Below are 14,240 nucleotides of genomic sequence, written 5' to 3'. Positions count from 1 at the left end.
ACTCTGACTGACTGGGGTCTGCCTGTTAGAAAGTTAAACACCCAGTTACAGAGGGAGGGTGACAGGCCAAGTGTGAGGAGCTTATTTGTGAGTTTGTGGGGGCTGACTGTATTAAAAGCAGAGCTATAGTCTATAAATAGCATTGTGTCATATGTGTCCTGGCCCTGTAGGTGAGAAAGGGCTGTGTGGATGGCAGTGTTGACTGCATCATCCATGGACCGGTTCTGGCGATATGCAAACTGTAGAGGGTCCACAGTTGCCGGGATGCTCTTTTTGATGTGGGTCATGACTATTCTTTCAAAGCACTTCATAACAATAGGAGTGAGTGCTATAGGGCGATAGTCATTCAAGCAGGTCACGTTGCTCTTCTTGGGTACGGGCACTATGGTGGTGGACTTAAAGCAGGTCGGTACAGATGCTTGTGCAAGCGACAGGTTAAATATGTCGGCAAGCACATCAGCTAGCTCTGATGAGCAAACCCGAAGTGCACGCCCTGAGATGTTGTCTGGGCCTGCTGCTTTTCGTGGGTTTGTTTTGTTCAGAACCCTGCGCACATCAGCTGATGTCACCATGAGAGGTGAGTCCTGTGTGCTCCCCAAGTCCAGCCACCCTCTCTGCTCATCAGGAGTTTGGGTGTCATAGAACTCGTTCAGCTCATCTGGAAGTGTGGTTTGGCTGGACGTGGCTACGCTACTCTGCTGTCAATAGTCTGTGATGTGCTGGAGCCCCGCCCACATGCGCCGGGGGTCTGAGGTGCAATAGTAGCCCTCCAGCTTCTGTCTGTACTGTCTTTTGGCCTCCCGTATGGACCTCCTCAGGTCATATCTGGCCTTTTTGTATGATGTAAATATGATGACATTACTACCACCACATCACTGCTATCAGGAGAACCACAGTGTAGCGCGGACGGAGCCAACTGCTGTAGCCCAGCAAAGTGTACTATAGTCGGACACACGCTCCAAGCAGCCAGTGTGCCACTATGGAGGTCCGGAGAAGCGGAGTATAGATTTTCGCCAACATTTTGCCTTTTTAAGGCTGTGCTCTTAAACATGTCATGCTTCTTTGCAATAAATTGCTTACTCTAAACATTTCTTTGTCTCAAATGTTGACGAGGACGTGAATAGCTCACCAGCTTTGTTTAGGTTCCGGACGCCCCAGAGCACGTGCACCGTGAGACCCTGACCCTCATGGTGTATAAAATCGCATAAATTCACTTTATTCTTGGAGCCACAGTGTGGTTCCCCCACAGCCAAGACCTGGGAACCAGCAAACCCGTTACGCCCGGAGGTGACGCTTCCTTGACCTTTTGTCATTGCTGGCGGCGCCGCCAGCTATTTCTAATGTTGTGTTGCGGCGAAGTAAACAAGAACGCCGCTCGTCTTCTGTTAAAGAGAATCCCAACAGCTCCTAGGGTTGAATGGGAATAATCTGCCAGTAGAATCTGTCGGGAGCGGGCTGATTTAAATGTGTTCATGGTGACAGCTTACTGGAGGAGGAACATAATGAAGTCCATTATCATCAATGGTGCAAAAGTGTAAGGAAGGATAACCGTCATTATCCCGTACACGAAGGAAATGAGCAATGTGCTGACAATGACAACATAAGCCAGCTCCTCATCTCTGGCAGAAATGGACTGGAGACCGGACACGTCTGAAGAACATTTTTTTTTCCTTTCTTGAGCAGCTTTATTTATGATGGCAGGGACGACGATTACTCACGAGAAGGCAGTGTGCTGGAGTCTAACAGCCACTGTAAAAGGCGGAATATTCTGATATCACGCGGCGTTCGCGTGCAACAGCCTGGACTCTTATTTACAGCGAGGTGGGAATGCGCTTGAACAGGAATTGCCTTGTGAAGGAAGTGACTGCGTCCACGGAAAAACGTCAGACTATCACACATCATGTCAGTATGACTTTGTCACAGTCTGTGTGCTAAAGCTACTTGTTGATCGTGTAGGCTTCGTCATTGGACTTTTTATACACAAGCACAACATGGCCTTCGGCCATACGTTCATTTATTTGTGGCGGCCCACCCAAAATAGATTTGGCGTTACCCGCTTGCCGTCGCTTAATCACATTATAATGGGACTGACGGGGAAGGTAGCTTGTGGCTCCAACTCCGTACAGTAGATGGCTTGTGTTTGGCAGGAAGCTTGTGTTTGGTCACTGCTTTATGGTAACGTTCAAGAACAAACACTGTCGTCTTACGTTTTTACATGAATATTACACAAAATACAGCAATAGCTTTAGTATTTATCTGAAATTGTTGATTGTGTGTTAGTTTGTCATATTCTGATGGAAATGAAAGCTCCTTGCTTTTCTTCCGGACGTTTGATAAAATAAAGGTTGCTTAAATCGTGTGACTCACGCTGATCGCCCTTTTGTGATTTCCTAATGGGAGGCGTAACCCTTGTGACGTAATGATACGGCTCCCCAGGACAAGTGAAAATGAATCCGGTGTGGAGCTCGTTCACGACCAACACTGGTTCAACTCCAGTTCTGAACTAAATCTGCACCAGCACCAAAGATGGCTGCAGTGGAAAAGGGGCATTAGAGAGCGTATTCAGCACCCCTGGAATTGCCTTATTCAAAAAAGCGACTTGCGACCAATCAAGAGACTTCTTCTGGTCTTATTAGACATTTTTTGGAGACCAGTGTGAAAGCATGTACCGCTCTTCTCAATGAGCAGCGGGTGCTGCCCCACAAGGTTCTGTGCTTGGAATACGATCACGGACTTTGCTTGCTTGTTGATGCACGTTGGCATGTGTTAGGAATGGAATATTTTCCTTGAACCTGGAACAGCAGTCACCCTGTTGTTTATAATCCGTGCGCGCGCACACACACTGTTTCCAGATGTGCCACCTGTCTGAGGAGCAAAGAGCTAAAACAGGCTGGATTAAACTAATATCCCAAAAAAAGAAAAGTTTACACCCATTGCACCACCTCTCTGACAGAAGTCATAATAAAATAGAACATAATTGTAAACTGTCCTGGAAACTCCTCGACTTGTTTCAAAACTGTTAGTAAAATAATGTGAGTGGTCCCAACACATGTAAATCAGTGATTGTCAACTGGTTCCGCAACCCAACTGTTTTCATAAAAAAGAAAAAATAATGTAATGACCCGATGTCAGTGAATGCACCTCACATTCTTGTCTGTGCTATTCACATGCTACGCCGCCACGAGGTGTGTGCCTCGGCAGCAAACGACGCAAACAGTCCCTTTAAATATAAGATATTTGAAAAGTTTCAGTAGAAAACTGGGCTTGTCACCGTGGGGTGCCTGTGGCCCCGCAGCCAAACCACTTGTGAACCACTGATGTAGACGATGTTCCACTGTCTAAGGGTATTATTGGTTATATAAGGGACGGGGTCATAGAATGTTTGGTGATGTGATGTTCTTGTTGTCAAATTAGCATAAAGTCAAGCTCATGATCTTAATCAGTGTCAATGAATGTGTCCCGTGATTTAATGAAGGGAAGCGTGGAAGCCTGCCAGGGAAAATGACAGGAAGATGGAAATCAGATGCTGGTGTGAAGTCTTGGCAATGTGTGACTTTCAAAGCCATGAGGACAAAGGACACATATCAAACAAGCTTGTCCTCTAACATTCCCTCCCTCTTCCATCTCCCAGGGATCCTCAGGCACCCCCCTGCCCCTCTTCCGGGTCAATATTAGCATGAGGTAGTCCAGCGACTTGACATGAAATTTAGCAAACATGGTGGGAATGGTGTTATGAAATGTGCAGGTGAAGGTGAACATCCAAGGGCAAACATGGCCTGCGGCTTCCCTCCACACTTACGCTCTTTCTACTTGTGCAGACAATTAGGAATTCCAAAGCGAATGTGCTTCTCCTGCAAGCGTGTGTGACTTTGAAAATATCATCATTAGTGTCAACGGCGGGTGACATTGTGCAAAGAGGAAGAGTCCGCTTATCTCCTCCGACGCGTGGGACATAACGCTGGACGAGATGGATAAACGTAACCTGGGCACAGGAATGTTGTCAAGTCAGCTTTAGCGGGACAATATTTACTTTCAGCTCCATCACAGCAGACAGAGCAGGACTAATGTGTCCGAGGAGGACGACTCGGGAAGGACGATAAGGAAACACAGATTGTGTTAAGCTGGATGGGCTTCACACAACACAGGTCTGCCCTGATGGGGGCGCCCTCCTCGCATTCCAAAGCTTTCCACCAAGCAGTCCAGTCGAAGGTCTAGAACAGGGGTCGCCAACACGCTGCCCGTGGGCACCGGGTAGCCGCCCACAACAAGCCTGCTTTTCATTCAGATTGTCAGCTAATAATGCGAGAACACCAGAAAGAAATGTGAGTTGTGGATACCAGCTTTTGTAAAACAAGTACATTCGCTTTGTTTGGGTTAAATGAGCTGTGAATATATGTAAATAATTGTTACAAAAATGAGTACCTGTAGCTCTAGGCCATTTTCATTTTGCAAAAGTAGCTCTCAGAAGAACAAACGTTGGAGACCACTGGTCTAGAAGACTAAAACCTGAGCCGAGTTTTACTGCACTTTGTGCCGCAGAGTTTGCCCAAGGTTTACAGCTTTGGATTGGCAGGCACACGTGCACGTAGCCAACTGTGATCACTCCTCTACGGTTGCACTTCACAAACTGCCACTGTGCCTTCTCCGCAAAGCATGCTGGGAAGCTGATGCCCACACTGTCCCAACAGTGCAGGTTAACAAGGTTTTGCATGCACACTACCAGTCATCAGTTTGGACACAGGTCGAGGTCTAGGTCTAGGTCTAGGTCTTGGTGTAGGCCTTGGTCTTGGTGAGGGTCTAGGTGTAGGTCTTGTCTTGGTGTTGGTCTAGGCGTAGGTCTTGGTCTCTGTGTAGGTCTTGGTCTAGGGCTTGGATTTGGATTTGGTGCTGGTCTAGCTGTAGGTCTTGGTGTACTTGTAGGTTTTGGTGAGGGCATAGGTCTTTAGGTAGGTGTGGGTCTGGGTCTAGGTGTAGGTCTTTGTCTATGTGCAGGTGTTGGTCTTGGTCTAGGTCTTGGGGTAGGTCTCGGTGTAGGTCTCGGTGTAAGTCTCGGTGTAGGTCTCGGTGTAGGTCTCGGTGTAGGTCTCGGTGTAAGTCTCGGTGTAGGTCTTGGTGTAGGTCTCGGTGTAGGTCTTGGGGTAGGTCTCGGTGTAGGTCTCGGGGTAGGTCTTGGTGTAGGTCTTGGGGTAGATCTTGGTGTAGGTCTCGGTGTAGGTCTCGGTGTAAGTCTCGGTGTAGGTCTCGGTGTAGGTCTCGGGGTAGGTCTTGGGGTAGGTCTCGGTGTAGGTCTCGGGGTAGGTCTTGGGGTAGGTCTCGGTGTAGGTCTCGGGGTAGGTCTCGGGGTAGGTCTTGGTGTAGGTCTTGGGGTCGGTCTTGGTGTAGGTCTCGGTATAGGTCTTGGGGTAGGTGTTGATCTTGGTCTTGTCTTGAGTAAGGGTATAAGTGTCAAGCTGCAGAAAATGCATGTCATGTATCGCAGTGCCAAGACGTAGCAGCATCGCCCAAGCTTGTTAGAGTGTGAAAAGCAGACATCTGTGTTGGCATCTCTATTATTTGCAGTTTCCCGCCATTGGTGGGTGGTCTTGTATTGCAACCCACACAAAAATGTGTCATAAAAAAGTCAAAAGTGAAGCAGAGTGTAAGCGTAAACATGGTGGCGTATCGTGTTGGCTAGGTTGGATTGCGTAGTGGTTGTGGTGTTGTGTGGTGCCTACCAGAGGGAAGGAGCGGGACAAGGTTGGGTCTGATGCGATGGAAGACCCCCAGCCCTCATCTTGGCTCTTGTGGAGCAGTAGTAGTAAGTCCATGAGCGTGACGATGTCCTTCCTGTACTGCGGTCCTGCTGGTGGCAGCACCTTGATGGGGTCAAACAGAGCGTTGCTGAGCGCAGTAACGGATAAAGAGGTTAGCTAGAAGTGAAAGATAAGCAGACAAACAGCAGCTATTATGTAAAGCAATCTCCTCATCACGCTGCATCATCTAAAAACAATTCCACTGCTCGGCCTCACTGCACATCTTCCGCGGGAACGCTCCGTTTCCTCCTCGCTTCTCATGCATTTTCATAAGCAGCCGGCCTGGGGGGGTGTGGTGGAGGGTGGGAGTGCCGGGGGGGGGTCATATTGTTGTTTTCTGAGGAGTTTACAGTTGCAAAGCGCGCACATATTGACGGTGATTAGAAGCTGCGAGAGCTCGTCGCTGCTGAATATTCACGAGCACCTGTCTACCTGCAGTTCAAGCTGCAGCAAGATGGAGGGGAAAAACACCATGACACACACACACACACACACACGCACACAATAGTGACATGTTGTATTTTGTAATATAATAATAATGAGAATTGTATACTTCATACTGTAATTACACACATTACATGTACAGAAGTATTGGGACACATGTCTATTCCATCAAGAAGTGAAAAGTCCCGCTTCAGCATTTCGCATGCATTACAGATTTGGCGCTGCCTCGCTCGTAAACACATTGTAACGGGACCGTCTGTGAATGCAGCTCGTCATGCCAACTCCGTACGGAGATGGCATGGTAACGCTGCTTCTTAACACACCTCATACACACCTGCCCTGCCACAGAGTAAGAAGATGACGTAGCAGGAAGGAAGCCAGCGTTGCTCACTTACCCACTTAGCACCTAGCAACATACACTATCTACGTTATGTGTTATGTTGCCATGGCCAGTTTGGCAAATTAGACAATGATGTCGCCCCCCTCCCCAAACCCACTACCCAACACCACAGATAGATTGTAGCACTGTCAGACCCATCGAACCTTCCTCAGAAAAGTGTTCCTGCAAATTTGGCAGCATACAATTATCCAAAATGTGATGAAGATTCAGGGACAACGTAGGACTTTCATTCATTCATGATCAGAATTCTATAATACGTCCACAGTCCATGCACATGTTCAACCACAGCCGATTCAGGAATGTTTCCAGCTTGAGTGCAACATCCTCATTAAGCAGGACGGTTAGTCAGCAGCGTGCCGGCACGCACGATGACGTCAAATAAGCCCAACCAGACAAAGACGACGTTTGGGGAAAAAGTGATGGAGCGTCCAGGAGTCACATGACTCGAAACCCGAGCTGTTTTTGCACTTTGGCCGCCGCCCGCCGCAACGTGTGAAAGGTCACTCAAAGTTTGAGAGGAACGAAGGTGTCGGCAGACAGCGAGCGTAACCATGGCAACAATAATGAGGTCACGCTGCTATTTTAGCTGCTGTGGCTTTACATGGAGATCATTACTGACATCAGCACACTCGCAGCTCAACTTTGTCAGAGTTTACTAGGACAAACTCTGGGTGGAAAATGAGGCACGCAAACACACACACACACACACACACACACACACACACACGTCTACAGCAGCAGCGCTAACCTTGAGTGATCCCAAACGGCGCTCGGCAGACAAAACATGGAAACATTCACCTATTTCTTCTCCGTAATTACAATCTGTTTGACCTTCACAGAAACGTTTCAATTTAAATTCTTTTCTAAATGAAATGTTTGTGTGCTGAGGGCGTGCAACGCCTCCTTGACGGAACACATCTGAAGCTACTTTTTTTGTTTGTTTAATTATTATTATTAAAGCTTCCCCTCTCACATGAATTGAACTGCCGCTCCTGTCGGGGGCCTGAGAAGTTGACATTTGAATAAATTCTTTGTGGCGAGTTCACAGTGGAGCGCTTTCATCACAGCGCCATTAACCACGGACAAAAGCAAGCAGGAGAGATTTATTTTGTTGGTTAGTTAGCAGGATTATTCAAAAATTCTGCAAAACAAGACTCCAGCGCATTTTTTCCCTCGTTGATGGCAGTTAATTGGCTCCAGACTCGACTGTGATAAGCGAATTTCCGTGAAGTAGGATTCAATATCAATAAATGGAATATATTTGTAGTTACAGCATAGAAAACCTGCTTGACTTTCTAAATACAATCTTTACCATTATTAGAGCTCTCCAGACATGAAATAACACCCCTATAGTCACATTTATGCTCCTGTTATTCTTTGTTTACATCACACTGCACAACTGTAATGCACTGCAGGGACACAAGAGACGGCCACGGCTTTAATCGTTAGCAAGCAAGCGAGCTAAGTAGTTAGCCTCCAATTTGTTTACTGTATTCTAAAAGTGTACTTTTTTTGTAATTTTGTTGCATCTTCTTCCGCTGTGCAACACACGTAAACAAGATGGCCGCGGCCCTCTGTCGTGGATGAAGATGCAAGCGTCTTCATCACACAAACACAAATGAGTGGCAACGGCGTGCGGGGACACGGCGGGAGACAAACATAACGCCAAGCCATTTGTAAGGTCAGGAGGCATTTTTATGAGGCAGATATATTACTGTTTTCAACGCATATCGTTTTGAGAAGCCAAACTCTTCACTTGAATGACCCAGCAACTGAGCAGAACTACATTCCATGTCACGGAAATCCAACCAGAACTGGACTCGCGGGACCAAATGGGGGGAGGGTAAGTCACTGCTGACATAGTCCACAGCTGATGGGCATGCCATACAACTTCATGTCAAAAAATTCAAACTATCCCTTTAAGATGAACTCTTTTTCTGACGGTTCCTGCCTTGCCTCGTTGTTCCGTCCCAGCTGCCCTTTATGGGTCTACGTTCCATCGTGATCTGTACCGACCTGTACTTTTCTTACGATACGTCTACTTTCCTACTTTGTTGAACCTTTTGGTTTATGCATATTTTATGATGCTTTGATGTGCCCTGCCATTGGCTGGCAACCAGGCCAGGGTGTACCCCTGCCTCGTGCCAAAGTCAGCTGGGATAGGCTCCAGCATACCCTAGTGAGGACAAGCAGCATAGTAAAACGGATGGGTGGGTGGACGTGTGCCGCCTCTATCTCTGTGGGCGTCTGTGGTCCAAAGCGACCCCCTAACATCACAGTCCTGCCATCTTACATCTTTGTTAGCTGTGCAAAGCTAGCTTTGACTCCGGAATGGCTCGCGGTCATCAAGAGACAAGATGGTGGCACATGGCGAGAGAACATGGCACAGCTTCATGACAGCAGACGTTTAAGAAAGAATAAATGAAGAAAAACACGAACGTGAATGTGCTGGAGAAGTAAAGAATAAGAAGAGCGGAGGCTGTTAGGCTGGCGTGGATAGAAGGCAGCAAGTTGAAGTGAAGATGAACATCATGTTATAATGGATGAGGGGGTCATGTGAAGGCGGCGTCCTTAACCCTTGCTCCTGTGCTAATGACCCCACGCTGAGGGCGTCGTATGTTGGAGAGGAGGCGTACGGTGGAGTTCGTCTGCAGCTGCAGTTTCCATAACAACTACCTGCAAAGGCCCCGCTCCCTCCACCGTCATTAGCGTCGCATTTTTAATCACCGGGCGGGCGACGAGGAGGGCGTAACACGAACAGAGCCGAGGACGTGTAACGTGTAATTGCAGGCGTACGCGTTCCTGGTAAATGAACACGCGACGTGGGCCGGCCCACCTGACAGCGGCGTGCTGGCAGTGAAGCATCTCGATGACTAAACCACACCAGATTCTATCCTTTCAAATCACCACGGATGGCTTCATCATTGCCAGCCCGCTCGCTTGTGACCTTGAGCCAGGGCTGCGGGGGCCCTGGTGACCGGGGAGGGGTTGAGGTGGTTTGGGGAGGGGGGTCTTTGTGCATTCACATTCTGCTCAGCAGGCACCCGGGGGCTATAACCCTGAGAATGTGTATTAGGTGAGCCAAAGTCACCATTAATATAGAGCACTGGGCCATACTATAACCTTACACTCACATCTCTGGGGGGGCCGCGTGCAGAAAAAATGCTTCTTTCCAACCATCACTCGGGAGGACTTTCACAGGTGACCTCTTAGCAAAGTCAATCCGCTTGCTTTTACCATTTTTGCTCGCTCTCTCTCTGTCATTTTTGTGTTTGCTGTCCTCGCTGCTTCTCGCCATCGCTCTCAGGCTCCGTGTTCCATGGCCGCTCGCACCAAAACGGGGATGCAATTAGCCATGGCTGCCAGGACAACGGTCCCGCTTGGGATCCCAACACACCCTCAATGGCTCCCACCATCAGATCAAGAGAATGCACCAGCAGGGGGCGTTCTTGCCCTAAAACAAGATGTTCCAACACGATGCAGCTTTGGAATGTTCTAGTCGCCAAGAATCACGAACATGAACCCAAACATCTCCTTTCCTCCCCCTCAGATATTTGCATCCTTGAAGGAGCAGTATCCAATGTGCGGCCAAGGGAAGTCGGCTTGTTTAACGCTGACCGCCTTCTTCCAAAAACGGCTCGAGGTGCTGTCACTGCCTCATAAAAAATGTTTACATTTAGAAATAAGGACTCTTACTTTGTGGAAGTTCACTTGTCATGGTCGGGTCTGGAAACAATTAACTGTGATAAACGAGGGATTACTGTACTCACTTTATTTGTTGCCATTCATGAATAGCGCGGATGTACTGTAATGTGTGTACTGTGTACACGGTGTAGAAGTAGAAGTATACTTGTTAACGTGTACTGAAGCAAGTACAGCATGCGAGCGTCATTGGCACGCGTCAGCTGCTGATCATCTTTCTCAGGGATTGTGAGGGAGGGGAAGATGCAGGGAGGGTTGAGGATTAAGGCTGTGTGGATGTTTAGGGAAGGCTTTGGAGCCATATTGCTTGTTTGTAATGAAACTAATGAGGGATGAAAGGATCACATGTAAACGCGTGAGGCAGGTCCGCGTCAGACAAGGAGAATCGCGGGAGGAGATCACGCTATCAGCGCCACAAAACAATCTTTTTTTTTATTATTACAATTCAGGATTATGCCCAGCTAATCCCGACATTAAAAAAAGGAATAAATCTTTCTATATGGCTTAGGGCTGCACCACATGATGTTCCAGTTTTCCCCCTGAAAGGAATACATTATGGGGAACAACCTCTTTATTCCCGCCTAAAGATTCCTGTCACATGTTGCATGGGAAGTAAACAACACAGGCTGACCCTGGAAGAGACGAATACATGAATAAATCCATGATAAGCAGCCCGTTTTCATGAGGTTATGTATAGGAAGTACAAAAGAAAAACCTGCTCACACACTCGGCTATTTCACATGCATCCACTAGGCGGCGCTGTGCAACAAGCAACACTTTCACAACCTCCAGGATTTCGAAACGCAAATTCAATCAATCCCTGCGACTTGTGCGCGACTTTGCAATTGTCCTCACGTTCCGCACATTTTAGGCAATCATCGTCATTTGGAATTCGCCAATGGAATTTGTCCCGTAGCAGCGCCGAAACGTGCACACCAACCGTCTAAGCAGTCAAATGTGTCCCTGCGTGGCCCGACCACGGCCTTGTTTACACTGACTGGCCTCGTTGTCTCTCATTTAGCAACAAAAATCACTGCCATAGATTCCTCTCACCGCTTCCCCGATGTTCTGAATGAAAGTGGGGTCAACTATACGTGCAATGTGCTGGAACATAAGCTCAATTACTGTCAATTAGGGGCCCATGATAATTATCAGGCTGATATGAGGGAATTATGACGTCATGCCGATAAATCCCATAACATCAAAAATAGCTCCAATAGATGATCATTTTAAAAAACGCACCATACAGTAGAGGCGAGATTACCTGAACTGTGCGGGTGAGCAAATCAAGCGCTGCTTTTTTTCTCCTGCCTGCGACGTTGACGGCCTGTCGTAACTGCCCTCACTTTTAAACAAACATTCACTTTCAGAGGAAGACATTTCGCGTGCTAGTTGTACCAAATGCTCTTCGATGAAGGGGGAGGGGGAAAAAAACAGAGCACGCAAAAAACCTTATCAGCCACCTGAAACGCCAGCACCGCGGTATTTGAAAAGTGCAAAATGTTTGCCAGAGACCTCCGTGGCGTCACACCGGCTGCTCAGAGCATGTGCCCGAATACAGTGCACCTTGCTGGGCCATGCCAACTGGCTCCTTCCGCTCTGTACTCCGGTTCTCCTGGTAGTAGTGATGTGGTGCTAGTATTGTCATGATATTTCATTCGGACAAATGAATAGGTACAGTTGGTCAAATCCTAATTTCTTCCAGTCCTTCTTACCTGCAGGCGTGCACAAACTACACTTACATCTAAATACAAAATGATTGGTTATCAAAAGTCACAAGCTGGTGCAATGTTATACAAAAAAATAAGGGTCAAAAAGTTGAAAGTTTTTCTCCAACTGTGAAAAAGCTGCAGTGAAATGAGACATTTTAGGCAACAATCACAAAAAAAGCCTGTGACATCCTGCAGGGACTGATTCATGTGATTGTATTTATCCATCCATCCATCCATCCATCCATCCATTCTCTATGCCGGTTATCCTCACCAGGGTCATGGGGATGCTGGAGCCTATCCCAGCTGACTTGGGCAAGAGGCGGGGTACACCCTGGACTGGTCACCAGCCAATCGCAGGGCACATATAGACAGTCATTCACACTCACCTTCATACCTATGGACCATTTAGAGTCGCCAATTAACCTAAGTGATTGTATTTAAAGAAACATAAAAAGAAAAAAAATCCCACCAGCAGCAATCAGCTGGTGTCCATAGAGGGGGGGCGGGGCTGCCTTTATGTGCGTTGATCTTACGTTGAATTCCACTTGAGTCTGCCTGTCACGGCCTCGGCACTAAGCAGTCCTTTGGGGTGAAGCAATGAAGTCAGTAATTCATCTCGGGAAAAGGCCAGCGTCACACCGGTGACTCCCTCCCACTAAATGTGCCGCCAGCCGCTCACCTTCTCACCTTCCACCTTTTCAAAACGTGTGGCTTTTGTCAGCTGACCTGCTCCGCGTCCTCGGGTGGCTCGGCTCAGTCGGCGCTATATGTCGCTGTTCCCGCTGCTTGGGCGCCCGCCAGCAAGGCAACTGAAGCCGACGACTTTGCCTTTTACAGTTTTGGAATGTTCTCTGCTCATGTTCTGCTGGCGGTTGAAAAATGAAGAATGATTAAAATAAATAAATAAGTCATAGAAATTGTTATGAGGAACACAAATAACCAAAGCTCACTCAGTAGCGCCCCCTAGAAATTGTGAGAAAAATTCTCTCAAACCACTTGTTTCACAGATCACCACCGAATCTGGTGGAGGCATCAGTGGTGACAGGACGCACCGAAAAGGCTCAAGGACCCACACTCAAACAAAGCGGAAGTCGGTCATTTTGGTTCTGGGTGAAAACCAGGAGTTGTATTTCAACCAACGAGTCCCTGGCACTTTGACCAAACGAGCCCAAATGAAAATCACAAATGCTAGACAGATGAGCGATGTTATATTGCAAAGGATTTTAGATGTGGGCGGGGCATGGCAACAAATTTTGACGATCCAAAAAAAATGTTAACGTTAACGTTAACGTAAACGTTACTAACTCAGCTCCACAAGGTCACATCTTCATGACTGGTACATATGATGGAGCTCACTTCCTGAATCCGTCTCAGCACCGCGCAGTGGCAACAGGAAAGGGATTTTTATTTTTCATGAAAGTTACAATGTGGGAAAAATACAGGAAAGGATGCCGGGAAAGAAAGGCTAAATATGTAAAACGGGAGGGTTGACAGGTCTGGATCTGCAAAGCTTAGCTTAGTCTTGTCTGCAGTCTTTGGGGGAGGGGCTTGACTGCAATGTGGGGCACCTGTGAACAAGGTCTGGACTCAGAGGGCCAACCATGTGACTTGATGGTTCTTACAGGCCCAAATGAAATGAAAGCTCTCCATCCCACACACACTTCACATTGGAATGATGTCTGGAGTTCAAAGTTCCCACGATTTGCAAATGAATATTTCCTGCACCCCGGTCCCTCCCCCACACGCTGGCTGTGACCCGCGCTCGCCGGCCTCGTGTCCTCCCTGAACATTTTCTCATTTACTGCGTGCCGGCGTGGGACGAGCTCGCTGTCCCACCGACACCGCACCCAGGGGACGGCGTGACTTCCAGCGTTGTACCTCAGCGCTGAGCACAAACATATTGATCACCTCCTCCCTTTACGACCCAATCCGTGCCGCTGCCTGCCTCTCACCCTTTCGCCCCTCGTCTTTAAAGTCCAGCAGCGCAGCGAGACGCCAGCGTCCTTCGGGTGGCGTCTGAGGTGGCCAAGGGAAGTTAGGCGGCATGTTTAACGCTGACCGCCTTCTTCCCATAAAGGCTCATGGTGCTGTTACTGCTTTCCTGCAGCTCATAAAAAGACGGCCGTCGTCCATATTGAACACTTGAGCCGATCAATAAAAAGGAAAGTGCAGCAGGACTGGAGACGTACA

The sequence above is a fragment of the Dunckerocampus dactyliophorus genome, chromosome 18, assembly GCF_027744805.1.
Source record: "Dunckerocampus dactyliophorus isolate RoL2022-P2 chromosome 18, RoL_Ddac_1.1, whole genome shotgun sequence".
NCBI lineage: Eukaryota > Metazoa > Chordata > Actinopteri > Syngnathiformes > Syngnathidae > Dunckerocampus > Dunckerocampus dactyliophorus.
This window is presented reverse-complemented; position numbering follows the sequence as displayed.